Source organism: Lepidochelys kempii, chromosome 3 (assembly GCF_965140265.1).
Source record: "Lepidochelys kempii isolate rLepKem1 chromosome 3, rLepKem1.hap2, whole genome shotgun sequence".
Lineage (NCBI taxonomy): Eukaryota > Metazoa > Chordata > Testudines > Cheloniidae > Lepidochelys > Lepidochelys kempii.
In genome coordinates, this window is record NC_133258.1 from 197,215,939 (window position 1) to 197,239,284 (window position 23,346).

Genomic DNA, 23,346 nt, shown 5'->3' on the forward strand with positions numbered 1-23,346 from the left:
TAATAATAAATATATTCAGAAGAGACAGTGACTCCATTTTTTTAAATGCAAAACTGCTGTTCCATGTTTAAAATGGCAAAGTGTCACTATCAAACTGGGAACCATAAACATGTCAAAAGCACTATTTTTATGAAAAGGCACTATTAGTTGCTCTATAATATTCATCAACTAAAATTAAAAAAAAATTATGCAGATATATATTATAAAGGGGTGTGTGTATAAAGCTACAGGGTCAAAGCCTCAGCTGGTGTAAATCAGCCGAGTTCTATTGCTTTCAATGTAGTTGTGTCAATTTACAAAAATTGAGCATCTTGTACACACACACACACAGAGTGTGTATGTGTGTACCATATGATTTTGTTCCCAGTACACAATACTGTACATAATCAATACCACCCGTATATACATTAATAAGTACAGTATATTTACTATTCTTATCTCAAATAATAATTCTTATCTTAAGAACTTCATAGGAAAGAATTTATTGTTCTCAAATGCAGCCAAGCTCAAAGTCCAGTTTTCAAGATTTGTAATTAGGGATATTTTACAAGGCACATTTGTTGAGCATTGTTAATATTCTATAAACTCTTTAATCATGTTGTTACTAAATAAAACGCTGAAGCAACCATGCTAAAATTTAACAGATTTATGAGGCAATTGTGAATATATTTATATGGGATGTTATTGTCTCACTGCTATAAACTATTATTACTCCAACAGATTCTGATTCATCACTTTGCTTGCAGGTGTAAAAATTAATGCAAACAAGGAAAAACATTGGTTTATTCGTCTTCCATAAAATCATTAAGGAAAGTTATGTTTAATTAATTTATACACAAACACATAAATATACTAACATTATATACACAGGTATGATATATGCTGATACCTCTGCAGTGATATCATTCAATCCAGAGGGAAAACTTCTCTTTCCAAAACTAGTTTAATTAATAAGGAGGAGTCTCTTGTAGCTAAGCCAAACAGAATGTAATAGATGTGCACTAGAAAATGGGCCTGTTTATACACAACTTCTTCTTGTTTCCTAAATAAAGATAAAATCCTCTCCCCCACGCTCCAACTGAATAACTTGGCTGGGTGATGGAAACTCCCTCGGCCGCAAAGGAGGAAGAATCCTCCTTACCAGGCTGCAGAGGAGAAGCAGAGATATTCCATATCTGCTACTTTTGCTTAATGGCTGGAGTATAACGGCCCTAGTCTGTAGAATGGGTGCAGTAACAGATCCTTTCTCTGTCTCTGAGCATACAGCATTCAGGGAGCACAACTGTGCAGGATATCACAGATGTGTACCTCCTCTTTTCCCCACTGCAGAAGAACCACATTTGTTGAGAGAAAAGAGTTCACACTGAAATGTGTTGTGAAGTTAAGCACTGTGAATTCATACAGCAAGAGAGTAGGAGCAGGGAAAGGAATCAAGATGGGTCAAAGGGAAGATGGGAAGCAAGAGGCAAATAGAACGGAATAAGTGAAGAGAAGAAATGAATAAGAAGCTTATTATTTAATCCATAAGTTAAAACAGATATTTATTAGAGAGACACACACTGGGTATGACCTAGCCTTCGGTTACAACAGTTTCTGCCAGTGTGGTACAGCACTAAGGCCCTACAGGACGGTGGCAGAAACTGTATATGGAGCAGGGTTGCAGCAATGGCTTCATAGCTCTTCCATTCCACTGGGATGCCCACAACCAGCGTGTGCAGCCCCAAAGCAGGAGGTGCTGGTAGGGGAGAGGGTATCAGCAGTGGAATAAGAAATTTAGGGCATCTCCCAGGTAGCCGATGCTGACTGAGTTTCTATGAAGCTCTGGCCATAAGCTAGAGTTTCTAGATAGATGACAAAGTCAGGAATGCCAAGGACAGCACATAGTGCCCCTTTGGATACTGAGAAGTATAAGAAGAGAGTCCAAGAAGTCCTAATCCTGTCAGGTATAAAAGACAAGTATCCAAGTGTGAAATCTGCAATAAATACAGGAATATGAGCAAACCACTGAAACGACGTGAAGTTTCTGATCAGCATCTATCCAAAGGTAGCAAATTCGTGTTCAATGGGAAACATTACCTCTCATGAGTAGATCCCTGAGGAGGAACAGAAGACATCTATACCCATTCAAAGAGGCCCCCATCTCTGTGTTTCTCAGAGTGTGCTGACAGGAGCATCACATGCCCAAACCCAGTTAATGACAACAAAATTCAGGCAAGATAGACAGATTTCCAATAAAAAGCAGAATTTGTCAGTGCAGTCAGGTTGTCTACTCTGACCTCCATCCTAGATTCTCCATCAGTGTGTCGTACTAACTGGTATTGATTTCCAGTTGTTACTTTCTATTGATATTTCCTTTGGTTTTTGAGAAAAGAAAAAGAAGGGAAGAAAAAACTGTAGGTACTGGAGTGAGTGGATAGTAACCCTAGGTAGTTGACCCATATAAGGTTACTCTGGCTGAGAAATAAAGTTCAGTCTCTCTTACTAGTATTCTTTTGCGTCACATCTTTAATACAGAGTGGGAACACACAGGAAAGGTGATTGTCCTGAACTCCACCAAAAGAAACATGAGACACCAGAAAAGTGGTTTAACTAGGCCAAAACTTTATTAACTTACCAGATCTGGGAAACTATCTAGCAATAATTTGCTCAGTGAAGGTCAACCTTCCTTCCATAATTCGTAATCACCTGGGGGATGGCTGCCCCCAGGACCATCAAGCCTTTAACCTGATCCCAGCACCATTACTGAGAGCTCACTGCCCTCCTCTTGTATGAGGGTTGAAGGTATGAGGAAATGGATTGACTCCTTTCTATAGCAGACATTAGGAGCCCCAATCCCATTTCCCACTTTCTTTAGGGGATGCCCTCCCCTAAACCTGCATTCAATTCTGGTTTATCTGGGAATCAGACCCAGACCCTATGAAAGAGTACCTGCATCGTGCACTGTCAAGTTACAACAACATGAATATCTTATCTTTCAATCTACCCTCCAAGTTTTTGGGCTGCTGAGAACCAAACCAAAAAACAAACCACAAATCCCCACAACCCACACCAATCAGGCTACTCTGACAATAAGGAGAATGTTCTTTCTCACCCTCCAAAAGGCAACTGGCATGATACTCACTAGCCTGACAACCAAATCCTACTTAACCCCAAGGGAGGAAGGGGAGGAGCTTTTGCTCCCAGGCACAAAAGGGCAGGAGGAAGTGTGTATAAGTCCTTCCCTCAGATGTGTAGGAGCTATGGGCTTCTGTTGCACTCTTCAATCCAGCCAATCAGCCACGGAGCCCGTCACTCATCTCCCCAAGCTCATGAGGAGGCTGAGAGGAGGGGAAGGAAAAGGGAGGAGGCACTCCTTACAGAAGCCCATTTTTTTCTCCTGTTGCCCCAGACAAAGCTACCCCACCTCTGAGACTGTGACGGTTTGTGGAGAGAAGGAAGGGGAGCAATGTGGTGAACTGTCAGGTTGGTGGTAGGATTCATGCACGTACTTTCATAGATATGGGTGAGTTGTCAATCAAGAAATTAAGAGTTAAGGCTTCTGGCTCCATGAAAGTTCATTTAGGTCTAGCATGATGAAGTTTGATTTGGTAATTAGGCACATTTGGATGAGTTGACTATAGTGAAATTCTGAACTCTCACTTCCTATGATTTTCTGAGTTTAATTCAAACTATTATCATTATTTTAATGAAGTATATTTGTATTTAATAATATTCTCTCTGATATAAGGCTACTGTACCCTGGCTCTGGTCCAAAGAACATTAAATTCACTTCAAATCTGGAGTGTAGGAGCTGATATAGTGGAAAAGCCCACTGGTCCAATTAGTCCAGTAGCCTGTCTCTGGCAGTGGCCAATGCTAAATGCTTCAGAGAAAAGTCTAAAATCTCCATAATGGACAAATTCTGCTCCCAGTTACTGCAATGTAACATTGAACAAATCCACTGAGGTGCAGAGTTACTCCTGATATACACTGGTTTTCTCAGATCAGATTTAGGCTCTGATTGTACACTTTGTAGGACTGGAAAAAGAGGGGTAATTCTTTCTGACCACAAAAGATGATTAATTTATGCTCTGAAGTATAAGGATTGATAATCCTTGTAAATTTATTATAGTTAGTGCATCCAATTTAGTATTTGGATCCTGAGAAGAAAGTTACAGGGTAAAACTGACTTTCAATGGGTCTGAGGATCCTAAGTCACTTATGTGTTTTGGAAAATGTATCCCGTTGTCTCCATAAAGATACAGAGCAACCAGGCTTTGCACAGTAAGCTCCAGAGGGCTTTTTGTGTGGGAAAGAGAAGTTCACCGGTGCCTCTGAACTGAGGGAGGACGCTCTACCCTCTGCAGCTGCTGTTCTAACCTACAATCTGGAGTAGTGGCTGCTGCTCCTCAGTGCCCTATGCATGGTCTCAGGACCACTGAGTCCGCATAAATACAGGAGCAGTAGCACTTCCTCAGACCTGCTCACAAGCCCTTTCCTCACACTAGCCTATTTGGGTTTAGCATGGAGCCCACTTCCACAGCTCACAGAGGTTGTGGAGAAGTCCCTGTGTGGCTGCTTGACCTGTGCCTCCCCAGGAGGTCTTCTAAGGCAATGTTTTTCAACCATTCTGATACCAGAGCCCTGCTTGCTGGCTTCCTAATCTGTGTCAGGGACATCTCAGGGATCGGCACCAGTCCATGTACTGGTCATTGACAAAACACTGTTCTAAAGTACGGAGGACTTTGTACAAGCGCTCTGTAGGTGGGTACAATTCATCCATCATGCATTTCATGGCTTAAAGCTGTCTCTGCTACAGGCTAATGTAGTTCAGTTAATTTAAAAAAAAACATTTTCCACATAGACACCTTATTGTTTACTTGGCTCTCTAAACAGCTCCTCAGGATGACACGTTCCTTGTATCATTAATTAGAGTTCACTGACATAATGTAAGGCTGTTCCAAATATTTTGTTTTTTTCTCTAGAGTCTGCTGGCCATATATTTTGCCTCAGATCAGATCTCCATTTCCTTGAAATTATAGGTTTTGTTTGTTGCAGGGGAGAGTGTTAATAACTTTTCTTTAGCTCAAGCTGATGCTGACCTCTGGCCTTTCCTTTTACATGGCAGTCACATCAGAATGTTAAAATGATATACCTTGAACAAGACTATGGCGTGTCCAATTTACTTAATCCAGGTTTCGGGAGTATATTCTTAATGTGATGGACGAAGTAAAGCCTCCTGTGTTCAGGTAGCAATGTAGTCCTAAGTCTGTGCAGATGGACTATTTTATTTCAATGCTAAGGGAACATGAATATGGATATCCAGCTGCACCATTTGGTTGTAATCAGGAGGGGAAATGCAGAGACACAATGACAGGAAAGACATCGAGTTTTGTTCTAACAGCAATCCCTACCAGTAGTGCAGCTGACAAAAGAGTTGGAGGGAAAGCTGAGGATGAGAGAAGATAAATACATTTCAAGGTAAGAATATATATTTTATTTCAGGAAAAAGTGATGACAGAACATTCAGAGAGCAATATGCTTTAGAATGATCAGCCGCAGAAAGTTTGCTGACTACAAAGCATTAAAATAACAGGTTCATCATGACAGGGAACGTGTTGAAATAATGCATTAAACAACAGGTTTTTATAAGACAAAATATACCCACAGTTGGAGTGTGTGTGCATATGCATATTCTCAACCTGATTGAGGGGTTAAAGTCTTTTGTGTTCACACATCTAGATATGTGTATGTAGGTACACAACCCCCTGTGTACACATATAAATACACACATTTTATGTCAGGTCTAGCTTCTCCGCTGTACCTCAGAACAGGCAGAGCACAGATGATTCAGCTCAGGAGGAGCATTAAGTCACCTTTGGACTACCAAGATTCTGCCTCAACAGTGGTTCCAGGAGCGGCTCTAAGTTACAGAAGACTCCTTACAGTGACCAATGGGCTGCTCCACAGCCCAGGATGATAATATTGCTCAATGCTACTGTAACCCACACACTTCCTGGGTGTGGTGTTCTGTCCCATCTAGTGGCACTGAAACCAGTTAGAGAGAGCGAGAGAGAGAGAGAAATGAGTCTGCTCTACAGCCTTAGTTAAGAGGCAGTTGGCTTTTCGCTCATGCAGTAGAGGTTCATGCACTAAGCTCCAGAGGTCCCAGGTTCAATCCTGCCTGCCAACGACCGGAGGCTGTCGGTGTTACACTACAGCCACTCCTTTTCCTGCTCCCGTGATCTTGTGGACCCACTGGATCTCCTGTACATCACAAAAGCAGTATGCAGGGGTTGCAGCAGAGGCCAGAATCTTCCACAGATAAATATTCCTTATCTCTTCCCATACATAAATACATAAGATCCCCCCCATATAATCAATGTATTTAGCTATTTAAGTCTACATTCAAAAATGGCACTGTGACTACAAATGCACAGAGCCAGCACAATTGTCACTTGCAAAGCATGCCGTTGAAAAAGAATATAGTGCATATAAATGAGCAAACTTGCTTTGCTCTGACACACCACCAAAGCCTAACTAAGCATTGGGATAGTATTATGAAGTACAAATAAACTACTGTTTTAAATCAGGATTTTCTTGTCTGGACCTGCCAGTTTAACAAGACCAATGTTGTGACAACATAAGTCAGAGGATTATTTTGGCTGCTACTATTCTACATCCTATTTATACTTTTTTTAAGAAATTTTAAAAGAGCAATGTTGCCATCTGCAAAATGAAGACTAGATTTGATTTAAAACTGCTAAAAACAATCCTTGTAAAGAGTAGCTGTATCTTATATCTAACCCATATGAACCATTACATCTCACCCAGTACCACTTAAAATGAACATTATCTGCAAAGTGGCACAAAGGGCAGAACTGATGATAACAAATTTACAATAAATCAATCCCCAGATCTTGCCACCTGTGCACCAATATCTATTCCCATAGCATGCTAATTAGTCCTGTGAACAAAATAACTGTTGGTAAACAGAACCAGTAATTACTCTTAGATGCTATCACATGATAGTGGAAAGTGCAGGAAGATAGTTTATTCTGCTAGCTGCTACACATTTTCAAGGTGTAGTTAAATGACACTTGTATAGCTCTAGGACGCACGCAGTACACTAATGCCCTTCCAATCAATGGAAGAAAAACAAGGGCCTAGGGGATGGCACTCCAAAAGATAGCTGCCAGAAGTATGAATATTATATGAGTTTGACTTCTAACAAATAACTGAAAGATGAATAAAATGAACAAATGATTATAAATGCAATGGTGCTTCTGAAACAAGACCACATCCTCTCTGCTTAGAAAATACAACTTTTCACCATTTAAATGCAGCACTGAAAAAAGAAAGTAAGATATTGATCCAAGGAGTATCTTTCTCACAACAACAGCAAGTCAAATTATCACCATTTTTATTCATTTAGGGTGACCATAACAAACACAGCAGTATGTTCGTTTACACTGTATTATGAAATCCTGGCCTCAATGAGGTCAATGGCAAAAGTCTCACTGACCTCAGTGGGGCCAGGATTTCACCCCATGCGCCTCACTGGAAACATATTACTCCAAAAAAGAATAGCACATCATATAACAGTGCCACCTGAAGTACCTTATTGTGTTTGTTTCAGTAGTTTCATTTCACTCCCCAGAATTCATAGTTTAGATACAAAAATCAACATTGTGATAAAATGCAAAGTATGGTAGAAGATGCGTTCTCCAGACTCCACTTTTTTTTAAAACATAAATTCAAAGAAAAATATCAGTTTAGTCATTTGAAATTTTATTTTTGAATCAAATATTTTTATGGGTTTTGGTTTGTGTGTGGGGTGGGTTTTGGGGGTGGGTTGGTGGTGATATTCACACAATAACACACTATATAACCAAATCAAATCACAAGCGGGTACATACTAAAGGATTCAGTTTTTGCTACATAAAGATCTTTTCAATCTGTCCCAGATTCACACTCTGCAAGAAGCTAATCTTTCTTTTACTCAGTTATCACACTCTGTGCCTATAATAATGCCTTTTTGATTAAAAAAAGTATTACAGTAAATAATAATAGGATAAGAGTGGAGTATCTAGGTTTTAGGACCTGTGATCTGTGCTTCTGCCACTTACATATATTGAATCCCGTCATTGACTCTTTACTGAGTGAAGACTGTGGAACTGGGCCTGATATTGGGACAGCAATATTTAGGGACATATTTTAGTGAGCCCCTAATTTGGATCATACAGATCAAACCGGAGAATATCATCAAATTATAATATTTAATCAGATATTCATGAAGACAGTGGTGCACAATTGGAGCACTAATGGCAGCCTCAGCAGAGAGGCCAAGAACTGAACAACATGGAGACTGAACAACTCTCTAGCCTCTACATGTGCCCATTTTACAGGTCAGGGTTGAATCATGTTGGAGGGTTTTTATGGGAAAGTTTGCACTGCCCATGTTATGCCTATTTTGTGGAGAAACAGAAGAGGAAAATGTCAACCCAAGAGCCAATTCAGGAAAACACCTTGAAAGTATATGCTGAAATCCCACTGAATTAAATCACATAAAAAATTATGTGAATTTAATTTAGGAAAAATAACTCATAATTAAACTCAGTAGAGTTACCACAAAATATATTCCTCTACCACAGTGGTTCCCAAACTTGTTCTGCCCCTTGTGCAGGGAAAGCCCCCGCTGGGCCGGGCTGGTTTGTTTACCTGCTGCGTCTGCAGGTTCGGCCAATCGCGGCTTCCACTGGTTGCAGTTCGCTGCTCCAGGCCAATGGGAGCTGCGGGAAGCGGTGCGGACTGAGGGACTTACTGGTGGTGGAACAAGTTTGGGAACCACTGCTCTACCACGTATATCAGTAATCACCAACCTGTTGATCGCGATCAACTGGTTGATCCTGAGGACTCTCCTAGTCGATCACAATCTCTGGCTGCAGCGCAGTGGGGGTGCTGCTAAGGCAAGCTCCCTGTCTGGCATGGCCCCACACTGCTCCAGGAAGCAGCCAGCACAGCACACACCTGCGGGGGTGGGGTGCAGGGTGGTCAGGGTTCTCCGGGCGCTGCTCCTGTCTGCAAGCACCGCCCCCGCAGCTCCCATTGGCTGCGAGGGCAGTGCCTGCAGAGAGGGGCAGCATGTGGAGATTCCTGCCCCCCCCAAGAGGCCAGGGGTGCGTTGGCCCCTTTCGAGAGCGGCATGGCCAGGTGGTGCACTACTGGCTGGCAGGGGGTGGCCCGGCTCATGATGGGGAGGAGGTGCCGATGTGTCTGAGTGGGGCCGGGACAGGCAGGGAGCCTGCCTTAGCCCCGCTGTACTGCTGACCGGGAGCCGCCAGAGCTAAGTGCCCCCGGTGGGAGCCTGGACCCCAACCTCCAGCCTTGATCCCCCTCCTGGAACCAGCATCCCATACCCCCTCCTTCACCCTGAACCCACTCCTGCACCCCAAGCCCCTGCCCCAGCCCTGAGCCCCCTCCCAGAGCCAGCACTCCATACCGCCTCCTGCACCCCAACACTGTGCCCCAGCTTGGAGCCCCCTCCTGCACCCAAACTCCCTCCCAGAACTTGTACCCCTCACCCCCTGCTTCACCCCAACCCCCTGCCCCAGGCTCAGTCCAGAGCTCCCTCCAACACTGCAAACCTCTCAGGCCCAGCCCAGAGTCTGCATCCCCTCCTGAACCCCAACCCCCTGCTCCAGCCTGCTGAAAGTGAGTGAGGGTTAGGGGGAGCAAGTGAGCGGGAGGTAGGGGGGTGGAGTGAGCAGAGCAGGGCCTCAGGGAAGAGGTGGGCCAGATCCTGGGTTGCCCTTAAATTCAAAAAGTGATCTTGGGCGTAAGAGGGTTGGAGACCACTGGTGTATGTGTAGCAGCCTGAACATCAGGTTAAAATGAAAACCTTGTCCTTTGATATTTAAATAAGTGAATAACGTTGTGCCAGCTAGAATGGCAATGTCTCTTCTCCTCATGTTAGTATATTTATGGCTGCCCAATGGAACTATGCCAGTTTACATCAGATGAGAAAGTGGCCCTTTATGTTTCTGGCACTCTAGAAGTCAGCCTGTTCACTGCTTTTATGCAATCCCCATGGTGTTCTTTGTTTAATATTCCTGAATATGAATATGTTTCCCCTCAAAATGTAACACACATCCATAAACAGTGATTAGGTTCCATTCAGAAAATACAAGCACATTAAAGTAGACTATCTTCAGATTACAGAGGAATCCTGAATCCCTCTACCTGGCAAAATTAATCTTTGCTCAGGAGAGACTTAGGGCTGTTGCAGTTCAGGAATGACGTGCTTCACAGAGTGAGGCATTCAAAAAGGAAGTGGTATAAAAAGCAAAAGAGGCAGACTGGGTGGAGTAGACAGAGAAAAGGAAGGCAAAGAAAGTCACACATGGAAGGACGAAGTAAAAGTAATAAGGAGGGGATAAGGAAGTGTTAGAGAAGGAATTGCACGGAAATCGGCAGGAAGAAGGAAAACACGATAGAGACAGGAGAAAAAGAGCAAAGCTGGGGAGAGAGTAAATGGCAGTGGAGACAGAGATGAAAATGGACATAGTGGTTTTATTTTAATAGCGGATAATTTTCAACCAGCTTTATGCTTGGCCACAAATCTTGGATGGACGTGACTTCTCAAGCCCTTACTTTTGACCCAAGAATTTAGAAAAAGAAAACTAAATATTTCACTCATTCTTCCCTGACTCACAAACAAGAACATGAACCACTCATAAAACACTAATTAAAAAAAGAAGCATCACAGGAGTGTTCTTGCATGGATGAAAATAAAAAATAAAATCACAACAAAAGTGTTGGTCCAAAGTCATTTTCAGTGAACCACAACTGTTATTTCACATGCAAGCTGGGAACATAAGGGGATTTTATTAATGCATAATTTCTGCATTTACCTCATATTTCCGAGTTAAAATAAATTAGAAACAGATTTAAAGGCCCAGTTACACAGCCTGGAGTAAACAAGTGTATTCCAATATATGTGCTTCCCAAGGACGATTACATTCAGTAATAATTTGTTTCATTTGCTTACAACAGACAACTTTTATTCTTTAAAAGGATGAAAGAACAACAAAGCTCTCACTTAACCTTCAAATAGTAAGAGTGTAGTTATTATATTATCTGTTATCTGTTTAGGCTTAGAAAATAGATGGGCTACAGAGTTTAAACCTGGAAGGTTTTAAACTACGTTAAATCAATTTAATCCAGAATTATATTTTGGTAAACACTACCCATACTGCATCCAGCACTTTGTTCAGTAAAGGAGATTCCTCTACAGGCGATCACTTTTGCAAATAATTTTTTAATTAGATTTCTTTCTTTGTTAAAATCAAGAATGCCCAGACTCAAGTTTGGTTTTCATTATTTTACACCTCTGGCTCAAAGATACTTCTTTTTTAATCAAAATGTGTAAAAAAAAAAAAAAAGCTTAGGTCCCATAAACACTTGTGGAATACAAATATTTGAAAATCAGGTTTAAATACCATTCTCACTGTGCCCTGATTCAGCAAGATAGGACATAGATAAATGAGCAGTCCCACTGACTTCAGATAGATTACTCACATACTTACAGATAAGCATGAGCTTAGGTACTATGTTGAGGTGCGGTTTAAAATACAATTGAAGGACCCAGACTGCACAAACCAAACAGTGGAACCCAAACAGCATAATTCACTCATCGCCCCACCTCTAGTTGGGAGCAGATCTGGTTGGAAAACAGAATTTCTGTTCTATGGAAAATTCTGCCATTTCAAATTTGTTTTTGTTCCAAATCGGAATGAAAACTCAAAATTCCAAAAATTTCAGAAATTCTGAACTTTTTCGATTTGGAAACACTGACATATTTAATTTAGTTAATGTCAAAACAGTATATTCTTATATATAACACTACATATAATATATTTAATACATGTAAAATAACAATAAATATTAAAAATAATATTTCAATAAAGTCTAACAAAATGAAATGAAACAAAGTTCAAATGAAATGTTTTTACCATACCAAAACAAAATGCTTGACCAGTATGGACACAGAATGAGAAAACTGTAACTATTTATTTTTACTTTTTCCTGTCAAGCATGTCATAGGAACCAATATGTTCTCACCAAATGTTTTTATTTCAACTAAACTGAATTTTTGACAGAAAACAATTCAATCTTTTTTTTTTTTTTTTTTGGACCAGCCCTAGTGTAGAGCCACTTGAGCACAGGGAAAACACTGCGTTAACCCCTTCAATGACCTTATGTGTAGGGGGCAAAGAACTGTGTGCAATCTATGTATTTTGCTAAATAACGATGGACTTAACTATGTGCTTAGGGTTAAGCACATGACTAAGTGCTTTTTAGAATCAGGGCTTGAGAATGTAACTTACTCTATGGAACATTGTATTAGCAGACAAAAACATTGTTTCCTTTAAATTAAAGTTGCTATAAAATTGTAACATGTACAGCAAGGGACATTACAGTTAAACCCACCCACCACATGTTGTAACAGGAAATTCATACGGGGAAAAAAAATACTACTTTAGAAATGTTAATGGCTCTGAAAGGCCACCTCCCAAAGCTTTTTAGATTTCCTCCCTAAAAGTCCTCTCCCATGGCTTGGCCTGGGAAGGGACAATCTAGCCTATTGTTCAACACCAGTGATTCGTTAACAACATTTACCTAACTGTAAGAGCTAGAAATGAACTTCTGATTTTAAAAGAAAGCTGAAATTGGTGTTGGCATTTCAAGGTCTCCATATATGGGGGTTGAGAAAGTGCAAATGTGGTCATAGGCTTTGTTGGGACAGCTCTGTAAACATCAGATTATATCTGTGTTTGTTACAAACAGAGGGGTTAAAATCTGCTCCATTTTATACTCCATGCAACTCCATTGCAATCAATGAAAAGTTGGGACAAAATTTGGCTTGCACTTTGGATGCATTTCTGCCTTTTGTTTTCCCTGTGGGGAGAGGGAGAGAGAAAAAAGGAAAGAGTCACCTGGCAGTTGCTACATGTGTCACTACTGGAAGGCACTCAAATACCTTGGTGATTCATGTCACAAACACAATCACTTCATTTTCAAAGCAGGTTACTCTACCTGAACTGTATTTTCTCCCCATCCAAAATTTCAAAAGGATGTTTACCAAGCAGACTTACTGCACATCCATAGCTATCTTATTAACCCAAAACAATTGTCACAGTTTGTATGGTTAAGCAGAGTCTGAAATGATAAACCACAGGATACCTCAGCATCAGTCAGCACAACAGTCTGCAACTATGCATTTACAGCCTGACCCAAAGCATGGGCAGCGTGTGAACTGGTTGCTGGGGGAAGGGCCACCCCTTCGGCCCGAGGCCCCGTCCCTCCCACTGGACGCCAGAGGCCTCCGCCCACCACGGCTGCCAGCCTCCTCGTCCCAGCCCCAGCCCACTGAGCGCCTTCAGGCCCAGAGCGCTGGGCAGGTGGCCTCAGCACCCCAGTCCTGGGAAGCAGAAGGGAGTCTGGGGGTTGAGCGTGGGCAGAGCCACATCTGGCTGCTTAGGGAGGCTTAGCCTCCCCTGGCCTGTGATACCCGCTGCACGTGGTCCAAAGCTTATTAAAGTTAATAAAAAGACACCCATTGACAGGCCGGCTGACAGAAATTCCGGGCCCCAGGGCCAGAGCCAGGGCCATCCCTAGGGGTGGCAAAGCCCAGGGCAGAAGTGATGAATCCATCATTTCTGGTACCACCCACGCCGGCCTGCGGAGCCCCCCAAAGCACAGAGCCCAGAGCAGTCTCGCGCGCCTAGGCACCCTGCAGCCCGCCTGGGCTATTTAAAAGGGCCTGGGGCTCCCGGCCACTGACACTACTGCAGCGGCAGCTGGGGGCTCCTGGACCCTTTTAAATCACCTGGGCCCCTGGGCAATTGCCCCTCCCTGTCAGCGGGCCTGCCCATTGACTTCCGTGGTCTTTGGCTCTGGCCTTTAGGGTATGTCTACACAGCAACTAGTCTCACAAGGCTGACGTGGCTCACAGGGCTCAGGCTCCGAGTCTATTTCATTGCTGTATAGTCTTCTGGGCTCAGGCCGGAGCCCAGGCTCTAGGACCCAGTGAAGTGGGGAGGTCCTAGAGTCTGAGCTCCAACCTGAGCCCGGAAGTCGACACAGCAAGGGAACAGACTCGCAGCCCAAGCCCCGCAAGCCTACGTCAGCTGGCACAGGCCAGCCACAGATTTTTCTTTGCTGCGTGGACATACCCTTGGAGAAGAGATAACAACAGACTATTAAGGGTATCCTTACACACTGATATCTTTACTTTCACTGAGTAGAACCTTATCTATTAAAGTCCCATTAAAGTCATTGAGGCAGAGTAAGGTACTACCAAATACATGTAAGGATACCACAATATGGCCCTGAGTAAATAATGAACTATGTAAATAAGAGTCTTTTAAAAATATGTTCTACTAGTCATATATCTGTGAAAGACATATTAAACAATATAGAATAAATAACATTCTTAACAGTTTTAGCTTACATATTATGACGAACATCCTGGAAGACACTATAAAAAAGGATGAGATACAATGCTTGATTCTTCTCTTACTTTCACTGGTATGTCTCAAGAGTAATGACATTGAAGATAAGGGAAATACAGTGGTGTAAAGCCAGTGTAAGTGAGAGAAGAATCCATCCCACTGTTGTGAGGTAAGTATGACATATCAACCCAGATTTGTAGCGGTGATTCAGAATTTCCCTACTTTTTCCATTTTAAAGCAAGTCCCTAAAATTAAGAACACTTGACATTTTGTTTTTCTGTGGTAGCTTTCCTAATGGAAAAATTTAAACTAAAAGGCATTAAAGAAAAAAGAAGTAGAAATTACAATAGATGTATTTTAATTTAAACAAACAATAAAATATTTTAAAATAGGTATTTCTTTTTTAAAAATAGAAAACAATTTTTACAAACATTTTTGTGGAGCATGCACACAGATTTCCATAAGGGTATTACGGGTCTGATTCACCATTGCTTTACTCCAGCTGTGCACCAACATAACACCTTTGAAATCCATGCGGTTACACTGGTGTAAAACTGGAGTCATGCATTGATTTATCAAGCCCCTTATTATAAAAGGCAGACATGACTAATTAATTTATTGGGATCTATTCATCCTCCAGTGAACATATGCAACACATAAAAAACAATACTGTAAAATAAAACAAAACTTATTAAATCATCAGTGAGCACTTCTGGGATAAATATCTTCAGAAGTGCTGAAAGATTAATGAATCAGGTCATAGATATAAATCTCTTATTTCTTAAGTGGATTTTCTGTTAAGTTCCCATGCATGCTGCATCTTGAATAATGGAAATAATTGTATACCTTGCCCCTTCATGCTGTGTCTGACCTGACATTTTCATTGAATAGTCTCTTATTCATCATACAAACAAGACAAATCATAAACGCAAAAGCAAATACAAAAACCTCCAGCTATAATCACAAATTGGAAGGAAAAATCATCAACTATATAGCAGGTAGGGTTTAAGGCCACTGAATTCAGGTGTTAAACAACCATTCTAAATGACCTTTCATTACAGTATTATGTGTACTGTACTTCATGGATTACTGGCATTGGCAATCTCATGAGAATATTACCTGCCCTTTAGTAGGCAGAGGTATTATGGAGTTCTAACCTTGATCATTCAAATCAATATAATATTACAGTTTATTTCTAAGAAAGCATTCATTGTTTTGCACACACATAAAAGACAAGAAGAGATGGTATCTTTTCAGGAGTACATGATATTTTGAGTCTGTACGCTTTATCATCAACAAGCTAAGCAGTAGAATTAAACTACTGAGATATTGACAATCAGATAATATCTGAATGTACATTTCTGGGGCTTTGGGAGCAAGGCTCCTTGGATACAATTTTTGGCCCCATTTCAGGAAAGCACTTAATTTTGTTCCCGATGTTAAGAAAGGTTTAAATCCTATGGGACTTAATTGTGTGCCTAAAATTAAGTACACGATTAAGTACTTTCTGTAGAGATATGTTTATAGAAGATTATAATTTAAAGATGCTCCCTCATAAGGGGCTGTTCTGTGAGTGTGGGAAATTGGGGCTGGGAACACCACATGGCTGTGTGCAGCAGCTCACTGCAGAAGCTCTCCAGTTTGTTTTATTAAAGTTTTATTCCTTTCTCATTCACTGGCTTGTTATTTAATGAGCCCCAGGATCCTTACAAGGTGTCAGAAGTGTTGAATGAAAAGGAAACTGCAGTGGTTTTGAAGTTAATTCCTGTGTTTGCAACTGAAAGCAGAGACAAAGGGAGGCACCAGAGAAGCACATGGAGCACCAGGCACAGAGCCTTTTGCATGTATTTGGTGAGCACAATAGTAAGCTTGACTAGTTTGAGAAGGAGGAGTGGGGGAGCCAAAAATGGATGTATTGCAACCTCCTTCCAGTCTGCAATTGTCAGACAATGTTGCAGAGAACTGGGAAAAAATCAGACAGAGATTTGAATTGTATTTATTAACTGTTGCTTTCCAAAACAGAATGAAACCTTAGAGAGAGAATTTTTTACGAATATGCAAAAAACTGATGACATCACAGAGCAATGTCACAGAATTAAGGAAACTCAGTAAAACCTGTGACTTTGGTGAGGTAACGGAGTCTCTGGTCAGAGACAGAATCATTTGTGGCATTAAAGACAATGTGTTAAGAGAGAGACTGCTCCATGAAGGAGATTTAACTTTAGAAAAAGATCTCCAAAATATGCAGGGCAGCAGAAACTGTGAAAGCACAAATCAAAGAGCTGAATTCACCAGGAGGGGTTATCTATGTACTAAGTACTAAATACTATAGCTGGACTACATCAAATCAGAAAGTGGAATCACTCACTATGAAACCACTGCTAGGGAGAAAACTGGGCACAGATGGTTATGTGGAAGCTGTGGATCACAGCATGGCCCCAAACAATGTGTTGCCTCTGAGAAACTCTGTCATAAATGTCGGGGAAATAATCATTTTGTAAAACGCTGCAGATCTCAAATGCTGAACAGTCAAGTGCATTCAGTTAAAGACAATCTGGGTTGAGGAGTTTTTCATAGACGTACTGGGATCTAGCAAGCCTGATGAGAGTGACTGGATACTGCCTATGACAGTGAATGGAACAATTATTCCACTGAAACTGGACACAGAAGTTCAGGTTAATATTCTGTTTGAATAAGATTACGTGAGACTGAAAATAAGACCAAAACTGGGACCAACAAAAATAAAAGTAACTGGTTATTCTGGAACAAATATACCAAAGAAGAGAAGGTGCGTTGCTAGCATCAACCATAAAAACACCATGTATAGGCTCCCTTTCCTGTAGTACCAAAAGATGTGACACCAATTTTTAGGCCTGGCTGTATGTGAGAAACTCAATCTGGTAAAATGGGTGCTCTCGCTACAAAATCATACTGAACCTTGCTACAAGGCACTCTTTTGAGAACGTCATGACCTGTTTCAAGGGTTGGGTTGCCTGCAGGGTGAACAAAAATATGGATAAACAAGCAGGACCCTCCAGTTATCCATCCATGTAGAAAGGTACCACCTGCACTCTGTGATAAACTCAAGGCTGAGCTTGAAAGGATGGAAGCAATGCAAGTAAAACAAAAAATTGAGGCACCAACAGAATGGGTGAGCTCCCTCACTATTGTGGAGAAAAGTAACAGCCAGCTACACATATGCTTAGATCCCAGAGACCTCAACAAGGCTAAAAAAGGAGAACATTTCAAACTACCAACCAGAAAAGAGATTATGGCTCAATTTGCAAATGCTCAATATTTCAGTAAATTGGATGCATCCTCAGGTTTCTGGCAGCTAAAAGTAACTGAAGAAAGCTCAAAGCTATGCACATTTAACACCCCATTTGGAAGATACAGATTCTTACAATTACCCTTTGGCATACCTTCAGCACCAGAACTGTACCACAAAACCGTATATCTGATCTATGAACATATTAATGGTGTTCACACCTCAAGGGATGACCTTGTCATCTGGGGCTCAACAAAAGAGGAGCATAATCATAAACTTTGGGAAGTCCTGCATACAACCAGAGCTGCAAACCTCAGACTAAATAGGGAGAAACGTATTTTAGAGGTTACAGAACTGACTTTTGTTTGGGACATTATTTCCAATGAAGGTGTAAAACCTGACAAGAGGAAGATTTCAGCCACTGAAATGATGCCATGTCCCAAGTCAAAGAAAGATGTCCAACAGTTCCTGGGAATGGTTAATTATCTTAGAAAATTCAAACCTAATTGTAAGGAGAGTGATCACTTTAGATAAGCTATTACCAGCATAGTGGCGTGGGGGGAGAGAAAACCTTTTGTAGTGGTAAACACCCATTTTTTCATGGTTTGTGTGTATAAAAAGATCTTCTGTACTTTCCACAGTATGCATCCGATGAAGTGAGCTGTAGCTCACGAAAGCTTATGCTCAAATAAATTGGTTAGTCTCTAAGGTGCCACAAGTACTCCTTTTCTTTTTGCGAATACAGACTAACACTATGGATGTAGAAGCCCTCTACACCAACATTCCACACAAAGATGGACTACAAGCCGTCAAGAACACTATCCCCGATAATGTCATGGCTAACCTGGTGGCTGAACTTTGTGACTTTGTCCTTACCCATAACTATTTTACATTTGGGGACAATGTATACCTTCAGATTAGTGGCACTGCTATGGGTACCCGCATGGCCCCACAGTATGCCAACATTTTTATGGCTGATTTAGAACAACACTTCCTCAGCTCTCGTCCCCTAATGCCCCTACTCTACTTGCGCTATGTTGATGACATCTTCATCATCTGGACCCATGGAAAAGAAGCCCTTGAGGAATTCCACCATGATTTCAACAATTTCCATCCCACCATCAACCTCAGCCTGGTCCAGTCCACAGAAGACATCCACTTCCTGGACACTACAGTGCTAATAAACAATGGTCACATAAACACCACCCTATACCGGAAACCTACTGACCGCTATTCCTACCTACATGCCTCCAGCTTTCACCCTGACCACACCACACGATCCATCGTCTACAGCCAAGCTCTGCGATACAACCGCATTTGCTCCAACCCCTCAGACAGAGACAAACACCTACAAGATCTCTGTCAAGCTTTCTTACAACTACAATACCCACCTGCGGAAGTGAAGAAACAGATTGATAGAGCCAGAAGAGTTCCCAGAAGTCACCTACTACAGGACAGGCCTAACAAAGAAAATAACAGAATGCCAATAGCCGTCACCTTCAGCCCCCAACTAAAACCCCTCCAACGCATTATTAAGGATCTACAACCTATCCTAAAGGATGATCCAACACTCTCACAAATCTTGGGAGACAAGCCAGTCCTTGCCTACAGACAGCCCTGCAACCTGAAGCAAATACTCACCAACAACCACATACCACACAACAGAACCACTAACCCAGGAACCTATCCTTGCAACAAAGCCCGTTGCCAACTGTGCCCACATATCTATTCAGGGGACACCATCACAGGGCCTAATAACATCAGCCACACTATCAGAGGCTCGTTCACCTGCACATCCACCAATGTGATATATGCCATCACATGCCAGCAATGCCCCTCTGCCATGTACATTGGTCAAACTGGACAGTCTCTACGTAAAAGAATAAATGGACACAAATCAGATGTCAAGAATTATAACATTCATAAACCAGTCGGAGAACACTTCAATCTTTCTGGTCACGCAATCACAGACATGAAGGTCGCTATCTTAAAACAAAAAAACTTCAAATCCAGACTCCAGCGAGAAACTGCTGAATTGGAATTCATTTGCAAATTGGATACTATTAATTTAGGCTTAAATAGAGACTGGGAGTGGCTAAGTCATTATGCAAGGTAACCTATTTCCCCTTGTTTTTTCCTACCCCCCCCCCCCGACGTTCTGGTTAAACTTGGATTTAAACTTGGAAAGTGGTCAGTTTGGATGAGCTATTGTCAGCAGGAGAGTGAGTTTGTGTGTGTGTGTGTGTGTGTCCCCGGGGAAAAAAAAAGGGGGGGGGTTGAGAAAGCCTGGATTTGTGCTGGACATGGCCCACCTTGATTACCATGCACATTGTAGGGAGAGAGGTCACTTTGGATGAGCTATTACCAGCAGGATAGTGAGTTTGTGTGTGTGTGTTTTTTGGAGGGGGGTGAGGGGGTTAGAGAACCTGGATTTGTGCAGGAAATGCCCCACCTTGATTATCATGCACATTGTGTAGAGAGTTGTCACTTTGGGCTATTACCAGCAGGAGAGTGAGTTTGTGTGTGGGGTGGTGGAGAGTGAGAAAACCTGGATTTGTGCTGGAAATGGCCCAACTTGATGATCACTTTAGATAAGCTATTACCAGCAGGACAGTGGGGTGGGAGGAGGTATTGTTTTATGATCTTTATGTGTATATAAAGTCTGCTGCAGTTTCCACGGTATGCATCCGATGAAGTGAGCTGTAGCTCACGAAAGCTCATGCTCAAATAAATTGGTTAGTCTCTAAGGTGCCACAAGTACTCCTTTTCATTTTACTAACACGGCTGTTACTCTGAAACCTAATCTATACACCAAAGCAGCAGCTTTGAGAAAATTCCTAAAGAATAAAAATGAATGGGATGCAAAACAGGAGGAATCATGGGAAAGTTTAAAACAACAACTGATAGAAGAACCAGTGCTGAAGTTCTGTGCACCAGGAAGGCCTGTTAAAATCTCACAGTCTGCTTCACAGTATGGGTTAGATGCAATGATTTTATAGAAACATGAAGGTTGTTGGCAACCAGTGGTATACGCATCCAAATCACTGACTGAGACAGAAACCAGATACACACTGATTGTAAAAGAGCTTTTAGGAATATTGTTTGTGAGAGATTCAATCAGTATATTCATGGACAGACTGGAGGTTGAAAGGGACCACAAGCCCCTAATAGAGTTATTTAGCAAACTGCTAAATGACTGTACTGTACGGATTCAAAGAATGATGATAAAGCTGCAAAAGTATGATTTGATTGTGACCTACACACTCGGTAAATTTGTGTTCACTGCAGATGCACTTTCCAGAGAAGACTCTATAGACAGAGATGCAAGCCTATGTAGATCTGATTGTATAGTCAATTCCCATAACTAACAGGAAACAGTAACAAATAAGAGAGGAAATGGAGAAAGATGAATCATTGGGAATCCTTAAAGAAGTGATCATTAAAAGGTGGCCTGAAAAAAATAAGCAGTTGGTGCCCAAGTTTAAGAGACTATTGGAACTGCAGACATGAACCTACTGTGATAGATGGGGTGATTTTCAAGGGCAGTAAGGCTGTAATTCCAATGAGCCTCCAAAAAGAAATGCGAAGGAAGATCCATGAGGGTCATTCAGGAATTGAGAAGTGCTAACAATGAGCACAAGAGGTGCGGTATTGGCTGCAGAACAATCATGACATCACTAATGTGGTAGGAAACTGCTTTTTCTGCTTGAAATACAAGCCATGCCAACAAGCAGAGCCACTGAGACCTCATCCAGCTCCACAAAGGCGTTATGAGAAGGTAGGCATTGACTTACTTACCTGGCAATCAAAGGATTATTTAATATTTACATATTATTATTCTCTGTATCCAGAAATTTGCACATTGCACAGTACCAACAGTAAGTTGGTGATAGCCAACATCAAGGGAATCTTCTCCAGACGTGGAATTCCAGATGAAGTTTCTAGTCACAATGGGCCACAATTTTCCAGTGAAGATTTTAGGCAATTTGCTATAAATTGGGATTTTCATCATGAAACATCAAGTCCAAATTACCCCCAATCAAATGGACTTGTGAAAAGATCTATACAGACAGTAAAGAATCTTATGAAAAAGACTTGTGACAGCGAGGATGATTTGTATAAAGCGTGACTGATTTACTGAAGTACACCCCTGGAAAATGGCTTTTCTCCAGCTCAGCTGTTAATGGGAAGAAGGATCAGATCTACTTGCTGAAATCTCATAACAATTAAGCCATACAGAACATGAGAGAAAATCAGAAGTGGACGCAGAAATATTATTTTGACAAAGGGGCCTGTGATCTCCCATCTCTTAACCCCGGTGATAGAGTGTGCCTGAGGAATCACACCTTCAAATCTTGGGGCCAAAAGGGTATCGTTAAAGAACAGGTCTTATGTAGTCCAGACAGACTAGGGGGACACATTTAGCTGTAATCAAAGGGATCTACAACTAATCCCTGAAAGTTCCAACACATTGACAGGAGATGTGGACTCTGGCATTTCCCATCTGACTGATCCTTTATCATCAACGCACAAAGAAGAAACTGTTAATGAACAAGAGAACTCGGACTAATGCAAGGGTGATACTGAGACTATCAGAGCGGGAGATTAAACATCCTGAAAGACTCCTAGAGACTTGCTAACCTGAATGGAGAAAGGATATTTGAGGAAAGTGAGTGGTAAAGACTCAGCCAAGAGTGATATGCTAATAACCTCCCTGCCCAGGGAGTTCACATATTGGGTTTCTGGAAGTGTATTACATGGGTTGAGAATTGAATGCATGTGTTATTAGATAGTTGTTAACTGTGTACGTATATAAGAATTAATTTGTTTTTCTTTAAGAGGGAAGATGTAGAGATATGTTTGCAGAAGATTATAATTTAGAGACTTTTTTCCCTCATAAGTAAGGCTAAGACTGAGTCACGGGTATTTTTGGTAAAAGTCATGGACAGGTCACGGGCAATAAATAAAAATTCACGGCCCATGATCTGTCCATGACTTTTACAAAAAATACCCCTGACAAAATCTCTACTTCTGGGACCACGCTGCTCCGGAGGACCCCTGCTGGTGGGGGACAGGGGCTGCTCCAGTGCTGGGGGTTGACTGCCCCCGGCTGCTGCTCTCGGGGACCACTCTCTGGATGGTCTCCAGGCTCCTTAGGCTGCTGCCCTAGGACTGCTGCTTGGGCCTTCCCCAGAGCCAGCCACATTGGCCGCTGTTCCGGCGGTCCTCGGAGCCAGTTCACCGGGGCCACCCGAGCAGCTGCTGGTGGTGCAGCTGGCCCCAGAGCAGCCCCCAGGACCGCTGCTCAGATGCTCCCCAGGGATGCCCCCAGGACCAGCCGCACTGGCCTCGAAGCCAGCTGCCCAGGGCTGCCCAAGCAGTGGCCAGTGCAGCTGGCTTTGGGGCGGCCCCCAGGACTGTTGCTCGGGCACTCCCGGGGGCCGCCCCCAAGACAGCTGCTTGGCCGGTCCATGGGACCAGCTGCACCAGCCATTGCTCAGACAGTTCCCGGAGCCAGCTGGCCCCAGGCCTCCCGAGCAGCGGCCAGTGTGGCTGGCACCGGGGACCTCCAGAACAGCTGGT

At 42.2% G+C, this 23,346-nt stretch overlaps 1 protein-coding gene across 2 annotated transcripts in view; it reads right to left on the minus strand.

The window, feature by feature from the left end:
* MACROD2 (mono-ADP ribosylhydrolase 2) overlaps positions 1-23,346 on the minus strand; it is a 1,311,577-nt gene that overhangs the window by 155,413 nt on the left and 1,132,818 nt on the right. The gene's annotated exons all lie outside the window — the stretch shown is intronic.